The sequence below is a fragment of the Aquarana catesbeiana genome, linkage group LG04, assembly GCF_042186555.1.
Source record: "Aquarana catesbeiana isolate 2022-GZ linkage group LG04, ASM4218655v1, whole genome shotgun sequence".
Classification (NCBI taxonomy): Eukaryota; Metazoa; Chordata; class Amphibia; order Anura; family Ranidae; genus Aquarana; species Aquarana catesbeiana.
The window spans coordinates 678,836,757-678,856,696 of record NC_133327.1 but is presented as its reverse complement, the minus strand read 5'-3'; positions in this window follow the sequence as shown (position 1 = coordinate 678,856,696).

Here is a 19,940-nt window from a genome sequence, read left to right as displayed (position 1 = left end):
AAAAGTCTGCATCCCCTTAGTTCTTAATACCATGTATTTACTGTAATAGTTGTCTATGAGGCCCCGAATTCTTGCAGGTGGTATAGCTGCCCATTCGTCTTGGCAGAATCCTTCCAGGTCATGTAAAGTCTTTGGTCGTCTTCCATGAATGTGAGATCTTCCCAGCGCGGCTCGATGATATTAAGGTCAGGAGACGGTGATGGCCACTCCAGAACCTTCACCTTTTTTCTGCTGTAACCACTGGAGGATCAACTTGGCCTTGTCCTTAGGGTCATTGCCGTGCTGGAAAGTCCAAGAGCATCCCATGCGCAGCTTTCATGCAGAAGAATGCAAATTGTCTGCCGGTATTTTTGATAACACGCTGCATTCACCTAGCCATCAATTTTCACAAGATTCCCCATGCCTTTAGAGCTAAACCCCCAAAACATCAGTGAGCCACCACCATGCTTCATAATGGGGATGGTATTTTTGACGCTATAGGTCTTGTTGACCCCTCTCCAAACACAGCGCTTACGGTTGTGACCACAAAGTTCCATTTTGGTCTTGTCACGCCAGATGACAGTGTGCCAGAAGCTGTGAGGCGTGCCAAGGTGTTGTCGGGCATATTGTAGCCGGGCTTTTTTGTGACATTGGTGCAGTAACGGCTTCTTTCTAGCAACTTGACCACGCAGATCGTGTTTGTTCAAGTATTGTCATATTGTGCTCCTTGAAACAACCAGGCCGTTTCCTGGCCTGGATTTCACCTGACGTTACCTGTGGGGGTTTTTCTTTGTATCCTGAACAATTCTTCTGGCAGTTGTGGCTGCAATCTTTCTTGGTCTACCTGACCTTGGCTTGGTATCAACAGATCCACAAATCTTCTATTTCTTAATAAGTGATTAAACAGTACTGACTTGAATATCCTTTTCCATCTTTAGAAAGTTCCATAACCTTGTTATGCAGGTCTTTTGACAGTTCTTTTCTGCCCCCCATGGCTCGGCTCAGTATCTAGCCTGCTCAGTGCATCCACATGAGAGCTAACAAACTCATTGACTATTTATACACAGACACTAATTCCATTATGCCTTTTAATTGCCATTGTAACCTGTGTGTGTCACCTTCTGTGTCTGTACCAAGGCCAAACATTCCAGGGGAGGGAAACTTTCCATCAGGGACATTTGGGTGACTTCTGTTATCATTATGATTTCAAATGGAGCCAAACAACTATGTGATAATAAATGTCTTTATATGATCACTAACCTTCTAGACAGATGGTTGGATGTGTTATGCATGGATGGATGGATGGGCAAACAAGTGGATGGACCAATGGATGGACTGACGAATGAATGGAGGGATGGACATACAGAAATATGGGTGGATGGGAACACTTCCCTTTGGGAGTAAAAAAATATTCTGAATCTGATGGATGCACAGTATTATTTTTCTTGTTATGTATGCTGGGTGTAATTCTCGTATCTGTTTTTATGATGGATGGATGCAGTGGTGGCTGGTGCTCAATTTTTTTTTTTTTTTTTTGGGGGGGGGCGGCAAACCAGTGCTCTACACCCCGACCCCACCCTTTTTTGAAGCCGATTAGAGCCTCAGGCTCTAATCATGTGCTTCAAAAAAAAAAAAACCTATTGAAAGCCATGCGCCCGGTGCCCTGCATGTAGATTAGGGGCCGTGCGCATGAATTAGGTATATACATACATATGCATCAGGATATACATACCCTGTATGGACGGACCGCCACTGGATGGATGGATAAATGATGCTTAGTAGCAATTCTCTTGTCCTGTATGCTGGGTGTAATTCCCAGTATCTGTATGTATGGACTCTGCACAGTACTACTTCCCTTGTCCTGTATGCCGGGTGTAATTCTCAGTATCTATTCTTATTCTGTATGTATGGACTCTGCACAGTACTACTTCTCTTGTTCTGTATACCGGGTGTAATTCTTGGTATCTGTTCTTATTCTGTATGTATGGACTCTGCACAGTACCACTTCTCTTGTCCTGTATGCCGGGTGTAATTCTCAGTATCTATTCTTATTCTGTATGTATGGACTCTGCACAGTACTACTTCTCTTGTCCTGTATGTCGGGTGTAATTCTCAGTATCTGTTCTTATTCTGTATGTATGGACTCTGCACAGTACTACTTCTCTTGTCCTGTATGTCGGGTGTAATTCTCAGTATCCGTTCTTATTCTGTATGTAGCGCTGGTAGATTTGCAATCTACCACATGTTAGGTAAATTTAGTAAATTATGTGTTCGGAAGGTTAAAAGTTCGCCTCTGTTCCAGCTTGGCTGACGTTGTGTGTGTTTCCATGCTGACCGGTGGGTGTCGCTGTTATCACTGGTCAGGGTTGGAAGGCCAAGTGTTGAAGCGTATGGATGCTCCTCTGTCCCAGAGACAACTCGGTGGAGGTGGTCCTCCGAGTTGCATTCTGGGCGAGGGTATTTATGGGACAGATGCCATATTTTGGGGTTCGTTTTACAGCCACCTGCTGGCCCTCCTGGCCGACAGGTATGCGTTAAGGAGCTACCTCGTGGTCCTCCGTCCGGGAGGCCCATGATACAGCGGCGCAGGGGTGGGTCCAGAGGCTTGTCTGGAGCCTGCCACCGCGGCCAAGGTATGGTCCTGAGCTGTCGGTCCCGTGTGACGAAGCTGGACAACCGAGGAGATCCCAGGGGAGGACCCGTCTTAGAGAGATCACGCCGCATGCTGGTCTGGAGAGGGGCCTGGTGACTCGGTTGGAGGACGTATCCAAAAGTAACTATACAGCATAGTGTTGCCAGCTCGGCTTAAAGGTTCAAGCACTGTGACTGACTTTCACTACAGCAAATCTATACATCCTGTGGCAGAGGATCGTACGGATTGTATTCCCAAACACGTCTGTGGCAGAGACTTTGATTCGTGCTGCGTACTGGCTGCTAGACCGGTGAGAGGCCTATCCAGACGAGCAAGGAGTGTGTCCCACGAGGGGAGCGCATTTCAAATAGTGTTTGAATTCTACCAGGACATTTTGCCAAGAGAACCCTTTCAGAGAATATTTGAGTTTCTTCTGCGAGTTTCCTTTCTACCTCTTTCCTGATACTTCCTAAGTCGTTTGTTTAATAAAGCATTGAAAACGTACTCCAGTGTTGGTGCGTGTATCGTCCAGAAGTAAACTCAACAGAACCCCTAGACCCGGTGCCGGTGAAACAGAGGGAAGCAGAGTGAAGGTAACAGACCCGCTTAAACCAGCAGCTCCACCGTGAGTTAGTGCTACATGTATGTATGGACTCTGCACAGTACCACTTCTCTTGTGTGTGAACATGCCCCCTCGGATAGGTGGCGCTGCTTGTCAAACTTTCCTATTGAGTTCAATGGGAGTGCCCTGCGACCCTGCGACCACGAGCCAAACGCTAGGCTGCAGATTAAAAAAAAAAAAAAACTGACATTCAGTAGGCAGAAGGATCACGTCTTGATTGCCTGCCAACCGCTGCTACACCCCCTTCTGAAACAGTGCCGTGACAGACTCCATCACATATTTATTTTTTATTTTGCCCGGAGTTGCACTTTAACACTTGAACATGAATATGTTGCTTTACAAACATCCCAGCTTACTGGGACAGTGACCATTCCATGGGGGGCCCCTCGCTCAGGGCCCCTGGCTGTAGATCTCTACATTCACACAGCAGATGCAGACCACCCCGGGAAGCTCTGTAGCAATGCTGCCATTTACACGTCTTTTCCATATGATTATTTTCCATGAGGAATAGATGAGACGGTGAGAGAGACCCGCAGTCACTTCCAGTACGGGAACCTCGGCCCGGCTGACTCAACCCCTATCATAAATATCTATAAATCTGCCCGCCCTCCGCTTTATACAAAGAAAATGTTATTTCCAGAATATTTCATCACCAGTCTGAAAATCTGATTCCTCCTCATACTGGGAGACAACAGCTCATAGACTGGGAATACTGGGGGGAGGTGGTGTCATAGAGTACGCAGTATTAGGGTCTTACATTCCTCCTTTACATATGTGTGTGCGTCTAATGTATACGTTCGCTTCTGCATGCTCAGAAGCGAACGTATACATTAGACGCACACACATACCCTGTTTCCCCGAAAATAAGACCTAGCGTGATTGTCGGTGATGGCTGCAATATAAGCCCTACCCCCCAAATAAGCCCAAGTTAAAGTCCTTGTAGGTCTTATTTTCAGGGTAGGGCTTATTTTCGGGGAAACAGGGTGGGGCTTATTTGGGGGTAGGGCTTATATTGCAGCCATCACCGACAATCATGCTAGGTCTTATTTTCGGGGAAACAGGGTATGTAAAGGAGGAATGTAAGACCCTAATGCTGGGGATGGGGGGAGCTCAAATGTTTTTTGTTTTTTATTTGTTTATTTATTTTACACTGTCCCTTTAGTTTTTTTTATCACTTTTATCCCTATTACAAAGAATGTAATCATCCCTTATTGAAATAAGGATGACAGGTCCTCTTTATGGAGAGATCTGGGTCAAAAAGACCTCAAATCTCTCCTTTACCTTTAGAAGAAAAGATCTAAAAAAAATATTTTTTTTAACCTTTTGCTTTAAAAAAACAAAATTGTTTATTTCCACCCTAGACTCGAAGTGACATTGTGGCATCGCTCCAGTCCTCCAAGGCTATAGAGACGATTAGAGACGATCTGGTCTCTGTTCGCCTCTGTGACCAGCCGGCCGCACCGTTGGATAATTTCTCAGATGCGCCGGTAAAAAACGGTAAGCCAGAGAAACACAGGCGAGCGGCTGGAGGGAGGAGGGGCATCCCCTCTCGCTGCTTCTGAAAGCGATCTCGCGGCTATTAAGCCACTTGGACTGCTTCCATCAGCCGCCAGCTGAAAAAAAGAAAAACAGGGTTATGCCTAATAGCTTCACCCATAACCTCAGTAAACCACTTGCAAACCGCTATGTATATACAGTGGGGAAAATAAATATTTGATCCCCTGCAGATTTTGTAAGCTTGCCCACTTACAAAGAAATGAAGAGCCTATAATTTTTATCATAGGTGTATTTTAAATGACAGAGACAGAATATCAACCAAAAATCCAGAAAAAACACAATACAGATGTTATACACTGAGTTGCAGTTCAGTGAGTAAAATAAGTATTTGATCCCCTACCAACTAACAATAATTTTGGCTTCCACAGACTGGCTACAGTAGGTGCTCATGTGGTACACAGATTAGTCCTGTCAACGTAAGAAGGTGTTCCTAACGACAACTCGTTATTAGGGATGGGCTTTATGTTCGGGGTCGACCATGAGTTTAACTCGAACATTGGCTGTTCGCCCGTTCGCCGAATAGCGAACAATTTGGGGTGTTTGCGGCAAATTCGAAAGCCGCAGGAACACCCTTTAAAAATCTATGGGAGAAATCAAAAGTGCTAATTTTACTGGTTAATATGCAAGTTATTGTCATAAAAAGTGTTTGGGGACCTGGGTCCTGCCCCAGGGGACATGGATCAATGCAAAAAAAAGTTTTAAAAATGGACGTTTTTTCGGGAGCAGTGATTTTAATAATGCTTAAAGTGAAACAATAAAAGTGTAATATTCCTTTAAAGTTTGTACCTGGGGGGTGTCTATAGTATGCCTGTAAAGGGGCGCATGTTTCCTGTGTTTAGAACGGTCTGACAGCAAAATGACATTTCTAAAGGAAAAAAAATCATTTAAAACTACTTGCGGCTATTAATGAATTGTCAGTCCGGCAATACACATAAATGTTCATTGATAAAAACGGCATGGGAATTCCCCACAGGGGAACCCCGAACCAAAATTAAAAAAAAAAATGCATGGGGGTCCCCCCAAATTCCATACCAGGCCCTTCGGGTCTGGTATGGTTATTAAGGGGAACCCTGTGCCAAAATTTTTAAAAAAATGACGTGGGGGCCCCCCTCAAAGTCCATACCAGACCCTTTAGGTCTGGTATGGATTTTAAGATGAACCCCGTGCCAAAATTTAAAAAAATATGGCGTGGGGTCCCCTCAAAATCCATACCAGACCCTTATCTGAGCACGCAACCTGGCAGGCTGCAGGAAAAGAGGGGGGACGAGAGAACATCCCCCCCTGAACCGTACCAGGCCACATGCCCTCAACAGATGGGAGGGTGCTTTGGGGTAGCCCCCCCAAAGCACCTTTTCCCCATGTTGATGGGGAGAAGGGCCCTTGCCCGGTGGTTGTGGGGGTCTGCGGGTGGGGGGCTTATCGGAATCTGGAAGCCCCCTTTAACAAGGGGACCCCCAGATCCCGCCCCCCCCCAGTGTGAATTGGTAATGGGGTGCAAATGTACCCCTACCATTTCACAAAAAAAGTGTCAAAAATGTTAAAAAAAGACAATAGATGTTTTTGATAATCCCTTTATTAATGTCTTCTTCTTTCCCCGCTTCTTCTTCCATCATCTTCTGGTCTTCCTTCGGTGTTCTTCTTCTTCCTCCATCTTGTTCTTCCCCTGCTTCTTCCTCTATCTTCCTCTGCTTCTTCCTCCGGTCTTCTCGTCCAGGATCTTCCTCCGGCTCCTTCCTCTCTGCTTCGTCCTCCAATCCGCCTCAATGGGAGTCTCCCGCTGTGTGATGCTTCTGTTCAGGTGACAGCTCTTATATAATGGAGGGCGGGGTCATCCTGTGACCCCGCCTCCCTCTGACGCAGGGGGACTTCCCTATGGCTTTCCCCGTGTTGTCAGAGGGGGGCGGGGTCACCCGTTTAGGTAAACGGGTGACCCCGCCCCCCTCTGACAACACAGGGAAAGCCATAGGGAAGCCCCTGTGCTTTTAATTTTAATTTTGGCGCGGGGTTCCCCTTAAAATCCATACCAGACCCTATTGGATGCCTGGCGCTTAGGAAGAGGAGCGAAGGAGACACACGCTGGAGCGGAAGTCGCTGCCGCTCTGGTGCACTGCTTTGGAGAGGAGCTGCTGCCTGGAGGTAAGTGCTGGGGGGGTCTGACAGAGCCGCGTGCGGGGGGTTGGGGGTGCTGCCAGAGACGCGAGCCCCACAAGTGGGGGAGTTGGTGGGCACAGTGGCTGCATAAACTGGGCACAAGTGGCTGCATATACTGGGCACAAGTGGCTGCATATACTGGGCACAGGTGACTGAATTTGACGGGCACAAGTGGCTGCATATACTGGGCACAAGTGGCTGCATTTGATTGGCACAAGTGGCTGCATATACTGGGCACAAGTGGCTGCATATACTGGGCACAAGTGGCGCCGTTTTATGGGCACAGTGGCTGCATTTGATGGGCATAGTGGCTGTATTTGACAGGCACAAGTGGCTGCATTTGACAGGCACAAGTGGCTGCATTTGACGGGCACAAATGGCTGCATATGATGGGCACAAGTGGCTGCATTTGATGGGTACAGTGGCTGTATTTGGTGGGCACAGTGGCTGCATATGCTGGGCACAGTGGCTGCATATGATGGGCACAGTGACTGTATTTGGTGGGCACAGTGGCTGCATATGCTGGGCACAGTGGCTGCATATGATGGGCACAGTGACTGTATTTGGTGGGATCAGTGGCTGCACATGATGGGCACAGTGGCTGTATTTGTTGGGAACAGTGGCTGCACATGATGGGCACAGTGGCTGTATTTTGTGGGCACAGTGGCTGCATATGATGGGCATAGTGGCTGTATTTGGTGGGCACAGTGGCTGCACACGAGTGGGCACAGTGGCTGCACATGAGTGGGCACAGTGGCTGAACATGATGGGCACAGTGGCTGTATTTGGTGGACACAGTGGCTGCATATGATGGGCACAGTGACTGTATTTGGTGAGCACAGTAGCTGCACATGATGGGCACAGGGGCTGCATTCATTTGATGGCAAAGTGGCTGCATTTGATGGGCACAGTGGCTGCATTTGATGGGCACAGTGGCTGCATTTGATGGGCACAGTGGCTGCATTTAATGGGTACAGTGGCTGCACATGATGGGCACAGTGGCTGCATTTGATGGGCACAGTGGCTGCATTTGATGGCAAACTGGCTGTATTTGATGGGCACAGTGGCTGTATATTATGGGCACAGTGGCAGCATTTGATGGCACAGTGGCTGCATTTGCTGGGCACAGTGGCTGCAATTGATGGGCAAAGTGGCAGAATTTGATAGGCACAGTGAGGCTGCAATTGATGTTTTTTTTTTAATTATTTTTCATAAATGTACAGTTTGTTTGCACCGCTACCCCCCCCCCCCCCCCCCCAAATTTTGAGCACCAGCCGCCACTGCTCTTTGGCATTAACTTGAGGAAGAAAACTGCTGACTATGACCCTAAGTACGCCATCCCTACAGTCAAGCACAGAGATGGAAACATTATGCTTTGGGGCTTTCTCTGCTAAAGGTACAGACCGACTTTGCTGCATTGAGGGGTCAATGGACGGGGCCATGTATTGTAAAATCTTGGATAAGAACCTTCTTCCTTCAGCCAGAACACTGAAGATGGGTCATGGATGGGTCTTCCAGCATGACAATGACCCAAAACATACCCGCCAAGGCAACAAAGGAGTGGTTCAAGAAGAAGCACATTAAGGTCATGGAGTGGCCTAGTCAGTCTCCAGACCTTAATCCTATATAGAAAATTTATGGAGGGAGCCGAAACTTCGAGTTGCCAAGCGACAGCCAAAAAACCTTAAGGATTTAGAGAAGATCTGTAAAGAAGAGTGGACCAAAATCCCTCCTGAGATGTGTGCAAACCTGGTCACCACCTACAAGAAACGTCTGACCTCTGTGCTTGCCAATAAGGGTTTCTCCACCAAGTACTAAGTCATGTTTTGCTGGGGGATCAAATACTTTTTTTACTCAGTGAAATGCAACTCAATTTATAACATTTGTATCATGTGTTTTCTCTGGATTTTTGGTTGATATTCTGTCTCTAATCCTCTAACATACACCTATGATAAAAATTATAGACCCTTCATTTTTTTGTAAGTGGGCAAACCTACAAAATCTGCAAGGGATCGAATAATTATTTTTCCCAGTGTATATGTGGAATAGTGAGACTGTACTGCTCTGGGGAGGTGAACATTCACGTCACATTCACCTGATAGGAAAGTGAAAGAACGAAGGGCGGTGCAGAGTATTTCAGGAGAGGAAGAATTAGATGAATACAGATACATCTAATGGAGATGTTTCATTTCTCTGTTTTCTCTATCTGAGGTTTTGAGGTTCCTCTCATACAAATTCCTCCAGTGAGTATTTTGTCCTCTGCAAGCCTCCCCCCCCCCCCTTCGCAATAATACCCCCCCCTATCTCAAGTCACATGGCCTCTACTTCCAGTAGACAGGTCACACCTCCTAATCCCTCAGAGCCTTGGTGAGTTCTTGTGTGGCCTCTGGCCGGATATGCTGCCAGCTGCCTGACTCCATTGTTGACGGTTCTAAGGCTCCCTCATAAATATTGGCTCTTACACCTCCTTTACGTTCACGTACGACCCTCTCCACACTCGGAACACGGAATAATTTCCTCTTAATGACCCCCTCGCTCTCACACGAGTCATCAGCAGCCTCTTGGACGCTGCGGTCACTCACACATCTGCATTCGTTTATGGGCCCGGGGGGGGGGGGGGTCGGCAGAACAGACAGCGATTCTCCTCGCCGCAGAGACGATCGCGGCACGTATACACGCGGCACCTGCGCTCCAGAGCACGCTTCTCGCAGCATGCGAGCGCCTAGTCCTCCGACGAATAAACAGCCATGAACAGTTCAGCTCGCTTCTGCCGCTCGTTTCCAATGTAAATCATATTCCATCGAAATCAAGATTCCCCCCCCCCCCCCCCCCATATCCGCAGCGCTCGCTGTGAGGGGGTCGGGGCTCGGTGTCGTCAGCTGGAAAATGTTATAGATTTCGCAAACCAGGTGTACATTGGAATACGCTGAATAACCCCCATTTATCCTTCAGAAATGGGCCAGTTATAGAACTTGTAAAAATATGTAATGACCACTTTCTGCACAGAGACTATACAGTTGTGCTCAAAAGTTTGCATACCCTGGCAGAAATTGTGAACTTTTGGCATTAATATTGAAAATATTTCATGCCAAAAAACTGTCTTTTATTTAAGGATAGCAATCACATGAAGCCATTTCTTATCACATAGTTTTTTGGATCCTTTTTGAATCATAATGTTACGCAGGTCTTTTGACTGTTCTTTTCTACCTCCTCATGGCTCAGTGTCTAGCCTGCTTAGTGCATCCATGTGAGAGCTAACAAACTCATTGACTATTTATACACAGACACTAATTGTGATTTAAAAAGCCACAAATGTGGGAAATTAACCTTTAATTGCCATGTTTACCTGTGTGTGCCGCCTTCTGTGTCTGTACCAAGGCTAAACATTACAGGGTATGTTGACTTTTGATCAGGGCCATTTGGGTGATTTTTGTTATCATTATGATTTTAAAAAGGATCCATAAAACTATGATAATAAAGTTTTTTGGCATGAACAGTCATATTTTCAATATTAATGCCAAAATTCCAAAATTTCTGCTGGGGTATGCAAACTTTTGAGCACGACTGTATATACATACAGTATATGACCTTGGTTTCAAGCAGGGTCATGGCTGAAACTGGTATTGTTTTTTTCATCTGACAATTGATTTTCTAGTAAGAGTGATCAACAGGCTTTATAACCATCTGATCTTTTTTACAGCTTTCGGAAGGGGGCCCGCTGCTGTTCTACCAGGGTATTTATGAGTGCTGAAAGTGGTTGGGTTGGCTACACATAAAGGAGATGGAGGAACAGTCGTTCCCCGATCTCCTCTGTGACTAAGGAAACCAGAAGCGATGAGGATTTAATCACTTTCAGTTTCAGTGCTGTGCTGCCTTAGCTGGTACAGCCAAGGAAGCATCTGGTCAAACACAGGAGTTTAATAGGCCCCTGATGTCTCAATAAATACTACATGTCACCTGCCCAAACCTATCACAAGGGTTTTTTCCACCCCTTGTGATAGCAAAAAAGTTACATGAAAGAAAAAGCTTTGGACAAGTGTCAGGTACTCTTTATTGAAACATCAGGGGTCTATTAGACTCCTGATGTCCTCTCTGCCCTTCAAAACATCTGATCAGAAATCAGGGGTCTAATGGACCCCTGATGTCTCCATAAAGGGTATATATCACCTGCCCAAAGCTATCACAAGGGTTTTTTTCACCCCTTGTGATAGCAAAAAAGTTAAATGAAAAAAAAAAAGCTTTGGACATGTGACAGGTACTCTTTATTGAAACGTCAGGGGTCTATTAGACCCCTGATGTCCTCTCTGCCCTTCAAAACATCTGATCAGAAATCGGGGATCTAATGTACCCCTGATGTCTCCATAAAGGGTGTCTGTCAACTGCCCTTCAAAGCATCTAATGGACCCCTGAGGTCTCCATAAAGGGTATCTGCCACCTGTCCAAAGCTATCACAAGGGTTTTTCACCCCTTGTGATAGCAAAAAAGGTGAATATAAAAAAGCTTTGGACAAGTGACTGGTACTCTTTATTGAAACATCAGGGGTCTATTAGACCCCTGATGTCCTCCCTGCCCTTCAAAGCATCTGATGGACCCCTGATGTCTCCATAAAGAGTATCTGTCACCTGTCCAAAGCTATCACAAGGGGCTTGTTCACCCCTTGTGATAGCAATAAAGTTAAATGAAAAAAAGTGAAAAAAAAATATATAAAACAAATAAAAATAATTAATTTTAAAAAAAGTAAAACCACCCCCTTTCCCCCATACTCGCATGCAAATGCAAATGCACACGTAGGTCTGGCATGCATATGTAAACAGTGATTGCACCACACATGTAAGGTATCACCGTGAACATCAAAGTGAGAGCAATAATTATAGAACCATAATTCATGAGTAACTCCTAACTGATAACCTGTAAAGACGTTTAAAGCATCACCTATGAACGATTTTAGGTATAGGCATGCACAATTTTATATCTTGATGTGTTTGGCATCTATTTACTCGAGGCGACATCATCTTTTATATTTTAACAAGCAATTGGGTATTATATTGAGTCTGTGTGCACTAAAATTCATTTGAGTAAAATTTGTTCCTAAAAATGTGCATTTGATAAATGGCTTTGCAAATATCATGCCACATACAAAAATTGCAACAGTCATTATTTTATTCTCCAGGGTCTCCGGTTTTAGAAAATGTATAATGTTTGGAAAATGCAGGTTTTAACTTGCATATGAAAATTTTGTTAAATAGCCCTGGTAGACAAGAGGTTAAATATAGCTACTATAAGATCCTAAAGTCCATGCTTATATTAGCTTTCTGTTTTCTTATACACAGCAGAACTTAAAGCGGGGTTCCACCCAAATTTTGAACATTATCTCTATGCATTCTCTTCCTTGCCTAGATGCTGACATGCTGTGTAAAAAAATTTAAATCGCCGTAATTACCTTTTTTTTTTCTAATCTTCTTTGCACTTCCTGGTTTTCCTCCCATGGGAGTAGGCGTGTTTCTAGCCTCTCCCAGACCTCCCACAGTCCCCTGGGAGCTAGTCTCAGGCTTCCCAGCATGCATTGTGCAACAGCGTCATCACAACATCTCGTGAATGCTGGGAGCACAGCATTCACTGCATCCAGGAAATACATGCTTGTGGGCTTCAAATGCCCACAATGAAGATGGAATCCGCCTTCAGTGAATTTTATAAGTTATTCTTTACAACGAAATCGGACACAGGCGGACTTATTACACAGAACATGTGAGTAGATAATCATGAGAAGAAAAGTTTGTGAATGAACTCCAAAAAAAAAAAAACGACAGATAGGTGGACCCCCGCTTTAATCATGGGCAGAAATAATTTACCGCATTATGACCACTTAATGGTGCCAAGGAGCATACATCTTTGTAACAAGAGATACAATAGTAACAATTTCAGAGAACGCTAGTGGGAATTAGCAAATAAATATAACCATTGTGTACTGGGTTTGATTTACTAAGGCTAGGTTCACACTGCTGCAGTGCGAATTTACCGCGATTTTACCGCGATTTTACCGCGATTTTACCGCGAATTTACCGCGATTTTACCGCGAATTTCAGGAGTTGGATATAGCTGCGATTGATAGTCTAGCCAATGGAATCATAATGTAAAAAAAAAAAGGGTCTTAACTTCCTGTGTACTTCCTGGTTTTTGTGGAGAGTAGTGTGGTGGAATTCGCACATATGTGAACCAATCAATGCGATTCAAGAACGATTTACATTGATGTCTATGGAGACTAAATTCGCAACGCAACGCAGTAAACTCGCACAGGACCTTTTTTTCACGCAGGTTATATTCGCAACGCGTCGATGTGAACGGCACTAATGTTAATCTATGTAATTTAAATGACTTGCGAATTTGAGCGATCGCAACGGCTCAAATTCGCAATAGAATTCGCAGCAGTGTGAACCTAGCCTAAAACTGGAGAGTGCAAAATCTGGTGCAGCTGTGCATGGTAGCCAATCAGCTTCTAACTTCACCTTGTTCAATAAAGCTTTTACAAAAAAAGTGAAACTGATTTGTTTCTATGCAGAGCTGCGCCAGATTTTTCACTCTCCAGTTTTAGTAAATCAAACAATGTAACAACTCTACAGAACGCTAGTGGGAAACAGAAAATAAATGTAACCAGTATGTATATTTATTTGCCAATTCCCTCTTTCTCCAGAAGTCTCATTACAAAGACGTTATTATTATTTATGGGCAGAAATATACTGCATTATGGCCACTAGATGGTGCTGAGGAGCATGCATCTTTGTAACAAGAGATACAATAGTAACAATTTCAGAGAACGTTAGTGGGAATTAGCAAATAAATATAACCATTGTGTATATTTATTTGCTAATTCCCTCTAGCGATCTCTAGAATTAGTACATCTTTTGTTACAAAGATGTGTGTATTATTATGGGCAGAAATAATATACCTGTCCCCTGGACCCTGTCCCCTCACAATTACTGCGACCACCTTCCAGCTCTATCCTAAACTCCCTAACCCACATCTTCAACCTCTCCCTCTCCTCCAGCACCTTTCCTTCCCCGCTCAAACATGCACTGGTTACCCCCATACTTAAAAAACCCTTACTAGACCCCACCTGTTTGACTAACTTAAGACCCATCTCCCTGCTCCCATTTGCCTCCAAGCTCATTGAACGCCTTGTCCATGACCGAATGAGTCGCTACCTCAGGGATAACAACCTTCTTGACTCCCTACAGTCTGGCTTCCATCCACAACATTAAACTGAAACTGCCCTACTAAAACTCAATGACCAACTAACTGCTAAAACCAATGGCCAGTACTCCATACTTATACTCTTAGACCTCTCTGCTGCCTTCGACAGTTGACCACCTGCTCCTCCTCAGCAAACTACATTCCCTTGACCTCCGTGATTCTGCTTTATCCTGGTTCTCCTCCTACCTATCTCTGCGCACTTTCAGTGTCACCTACAACTCCATCTCCTCCGCTCCTCTTCCTCTCTCTGTTGGGGTACCCCAAGGCCCTGTCCTTGGGTCCCTCCTATTCTCGCTCTATACCTCTTCCCTGGGCCAGTTGATAACCTCCCATGGCTTCCAATACCACCTCTATGCCGATGACACACAGATCTATCTCTCCACTCCTCAACTCACCCCCTCGATCTCCTCACGGATCTCAAACTTACTGAATGACATCTCGGTATGGATGTCACACCACTTTCTCAAACTCAATCTTTCTAAAATGGAGCTTGTAATATTTCCTCCTTCCCAGTCCCCCCCCCCATGACTTTACCATTAAGATCAACAGCACAACCATTGGTCCCTCCACACATCCCAGGGTGCTGGGTGTAATCCTTGACTCTGACCTCTCCTTCAGCCACCATATCCAATCACTGGCTAAATCCTGCCGCCTTAACCTCCGCAACATCTCCAGAATTCGACCCTTCCTGACTAATGACATCACAAAGCAACTTATTCACTCCTTGATTATTTCCCGCCTCGACTACTGCAGCTCTCTCCTTAATGGCCTACCCTTACACAGGCTCCTCCCCCCTTCAGTCTATTATGAATGCTGCTGCTAGACTAATACACCTCACTAATCAATCCGTGACTGCTGCCCCTCTCTGCCAATCCCTTCACTGGCTTCCCCTCCCCCACTGGATAAAATTCAAAATGCTAACCATAACATACAAGGCCATTCACAACATCGCCCCCAACTACATCACCAACCTCATCTGCAGATATCGCCCAAATCGCCCCCTCCGCTCCTCCCAGGACCTCCTGCTCTCTAGCTCCCTTGTTACCTCCTCCCATGCTCGCCTTCAGGACTTCTCCAGAGCCTCTCCCATCCTCTGGAACTCCCTGCCCCAGTATGTCCGATCAGCCCCTAACCTGTTCACCTTTGGAAGATGCCTGAAAACTCACTTATTCAGGGAAGCCTATCCCACACCCACCTAACTGTCCCTGAGCCACCCCCATCAAATCATTCCCCCCATCTATTACCTTTTGTACCACCACCCCCTCCCTTTAGAATGTAAGCGCTACGAACCGGGCCCTCCTATCCCTTCTGTATTGAACTGTACTGTAATTGTGCTGTTCCCCCCTCTACATTGTAAAGTGCTGCGTAAACTGTTGGCGCTATATAAATCGTGTATTATAATAATAATAATAATAATAATACTATACTGCATTAGGGCCACTAGATGGCACCAAGGAGCATAGGTCTTTGTAATAAGCGATACAATGTAACAATTCTAGAGAACACTAGTGGGAATAGGTAAATAAATGTAACTATTGTTTACATTTATTTATTAATTCTCTCTAATGTTCTATAGAATTGTTACATCGTGCCTCTTGTTACAAAGAAGATATTATGTATGGGCAGAAATAACATACTGCATTATGGCCACTAGATGGCGCAGATGAGCATACATCTTTGTAACAAGAGATACAATAGTAACAATTTCAGAGAACGCTAGTGGGAATTAGAAAATACATGTATCCATTGTGTATATTTATTTGTTAATTCCCTCTAGCGTTCTCTAGAACTTCTACATTGTATCTTTTTTTACAAGGACGTATGTATTATTATGGGCAGATATAATATACTGCATTAGGGCCACTGGATGGCACCAAGGAGCAGTGCCAAGACAAGGTCATCAGTTCCCATGGCAAAGTTGCCAAACTGTTCACCCTAACCCTGTCAAGGAAAATATATCTTTGTAACAAGAGATACAATGTAACAATTCTAGAGAACGCTAGAGGGAATAGGCACATAAATGTAACCATTGTTTACATTTATTTGTTAATCCTCTCTAGTGTTCTCTAGAATTGTTACATTGTATCTTTTGTTACAAAGACGTGTGTATTTCTTCTAAGCTCCTCGGCTCCATCTAGTGCCTGAATTCTGCTGTGCACATGATGCTGCTGATCTCCTGCAGCCTCTTTGCAGCCACTGTCTGCATGCACTCCGGCCATGGCTGCATGGCATTTTTCGAGGTGGGTTTCTTGATGGTGACCACAATGGGCCATGCTTGTGTAGTGTGTGCTGAAACAGTCATCGGAAAGCCTCCGTGGGAAGCCCATGTGACAGGGTGACAACGCAGGAGCAAAATTAGGGGATAACAACAGAGTGACCCAATCACAGGAAGTAAATGAACAAGGACCTTCATGGCAGGATCACCAGGGATTATTTTAATGAAAGCTGCAGATTTTTTAAACAAGAGGAACTCATTAAAGCTTACAGTGCCTTGAAAAAGTATTCAACCCCTTGAAATTTTCCACATTTTGTCATGTTACAACCAAAAACGTAAATGCATTTTAGTGAGATTTTATGTGATAAACCAACACAAAATGGCACATAATTGTGAAGTGGAAGGAAAATAATAAATGGTTTCCAAAATTTTTTACAAATAAAAGCGTCTGAAAAGTGTGAAGTCTCTGATACCCCTACTAAAATCTAGTGGAACCAATTGCCTTCAGAAGTCACCTAATTAGTAAATAGAATCCACCTGTGTGTAATTCTCAGTATAAATACAGCTATTCTGTGAAGCCCTCAGAGGTTTGTAGGAGAACCTTAGTGAACAAACAGCATCATGAAGGCCAAGGAACACACCAGACAGGTCAGGGATAAAGTTGTGGAGAAGTTTAAAGCAGGGTTAGGTTATATAAAAATATCCCAAGCTTTGAACGTCTCATGGAGCTCTGTTCAATCCATAATCAGAAAACCTACCATGACCGTCCACCTAAACTGACAGGCCAGGCAAGGAGAACATTCATCAGAGAAGCAGCCAAGAGGTCCATGGTAACTCTGGAGGAGCTGCAGAGATCCACAGCTCAGGTGGGAGAATCTGTCCACAGGACAACTATTAGTCGTGTTCTCCACAAATCTGGTCTTTATGGAAGAGTGACAAGAAGAAAGCCATTGTTGAAAGAAAGCCATAAGAAGTCCTGTTTGCAGTTTATGAGAAGCCATGTGGAGGACACAGCAAACATGTGGAAGAAGGTGCTCTGGTCAGATGAGGCCAAAATTGAACTTTTTTGCTTAAAAGCAAAACGCTATGTGTGGGGGAAAACTAACACTGCACATCACCCTGAACACACCATCCTCACTGTGAAACATGGTGGTGGTAGGATCATGTGGTGGGGATGCTTTTCTTCAGCAGGGACAGGGAAGCTGCTCAGAGTTGATGGGAAGATGGATGGAGCCAAATACAGGACAATCTTAGAAGAAAATGTCTGATGACAGGCCGTTGGTGAAAAATCCGACCGTGTGTACGCTCCATCAGACAATTGTTGGCCAACTTTCCATGGACAAATGTTGGATGGCAGGTTTTAAAATTTTCCGCGGACAAATGTCTGTTGTCGGATTTTCCGAGCGTGTGTACACAAGTCCGTCGGACAAAAGTCCAAAGTACAAACACGCATGCTCGGAAGCAAGGACGAGCCGTGAGCGGTCGGTCTTGTAAACCAGCGTTCGTAATGGAGAATTAACATTCGTGACGCGGCAAATTATGAAATCTGGAAATGCAGCGCACAATTCTCTTCTTCTTTAATGGGATAATAATGAAGCTGCTTTGCTGGTGATACTGATGGAGTTATTGCAAACAAATTTTCAAAGGATTTTTTTTTCTAGTGATATCAAGAATAATATTATTATGTTTCTTTTTTTTTTTATTTGTGCAAGTTAACACAACACCATTATCCTGTAGTTTTTAAGATCAAAGATACAACTATGTTGGTGCCCCTTGTCAATTTACATTGTATTTTTTTTAAATGTAACGTTATTGCTAACTGCAGAATGTTTTTGTTACTATGAATGGGTATAGTGAGAAGTACAGTTCTGAATAGGACATAGTGTTGCCTTACATATTCCTTAATCATTGGGTATGCATCTTTTTCATCAATAAAGTCTATTTATTTTCACCTAAAGCCGTAGTTGACCCTTCCCTTATTTTGCGTTCTTGGGACAACTCTTGTCCCACCCAGCAACATTTTCCATATAGCCCCTCGCTTAAACTGGGTAGGTATCCCGTCCTAAGGACGAATTGGCCTGTGTTTAATTAAGTTAATAATACATAATAAGGTTGGTGGATTCTTGGATTTTTTTTATTATTTTAAGTTACACCATTATCCCGTAGTTTTTAAGATCAAAGATACAACTATGTTGGTGTCCCTTGTCAATTTTACATTGTATTTTTTTTTAAATGTAACTGCCGACTTCCAAACTGTCATTGGAAGTAAAACACAAAGCCAAGTATTATTCTACATAATTTTTTTTATTGTGCATTAAAAAAAAAAGAAAACAAATAAAATTAGACATGCTATCTACCAATAGAAAATAACCAAAAAGTGCATTCTATGCATCCAAAAATATACCAAATCAAATCATTAGTCAACCAAAAAAATAATGTCAAAGCAAAAACTCCAAGGCCAATAATAAATAACGTGTTATTTCCTCCGATTCTGCAACATATCTGGTTGACGAACGGCCGTTCAGAAACGAACTGAAAAGCGCAAAATGAAAAGCGCGAAAAGAAAAGCGTGAATCAACACTCACCAAACTTCTACTAACACGAAATTAGCAGAAGGAGCCAACGTAGTACGTCACTACATTTGTATTTGTTGGCCAACAATTGTGTGGCCGTGTGTATGCAAGACAAGTTTGGGCCAACGCCCTTCGGGCAAAATTCCACGGTTTTGTTGGCCAACAATCTGATCGTGTGTACGAGGCTTAAGAGTCTGCAAAAGACTTGAGACTGGGGTGGAGGTTCACCTTCCAGCAGGACAACGATCCTAAAACGTACAACCAGAGCTACAATGGAATGGTTTAGATCAAAGCATATTCATGTGTTAGAATGGCCCAGTCAAAGTCCAGACCTAAATCCAGTTGAGAATCTGTGGAAAGACTTAAAAATTGCTGTTCACAGACGCTCTCCATCCAATCTGACAGAGCTTGAGATATTTTACAAAGAAGAATGGGCAAAAATGTCCCTCTCTAGATGTGCAAAGCTGGTAGAGACATCCCCAAAAAGACTTGCAGCTGTAATTGTAGAGAAGGTTCTACAAAGTATTGACTCCGGGGGGGCGCCATACAAATGTACCCCACACTTTTCACATATTTATTTGTAAAAAAACTTGAAAAACATTTATCATTTTCCTTCCACTTCACAATTATGTGCCACTTTGTGTTGGTCTATCACATAAAATCCCAATAAAATACATTTACGTTTTTGGTTGTAACATGACAAAATGTGGGAAAATTTCAAGGGGTATGATTACTTTTTCAAGGCAGTGTATATGAGATTTTAGGGATTGGGTTGGCTGGAAATGCACATTAGATCGCATGCAGAATGTGCAGTGAGCTCTTCACCATTATAATCAATGGATCCGGATAAAAAAAACGAAGACATGGAGAGTCCCATGGGCTGTGCCGTCTCACATACAATGAACTGCGCTAAATGTGCGAACGGAGCCCGAGGGAACCCAAATATTTCACTTTGCCAGTATA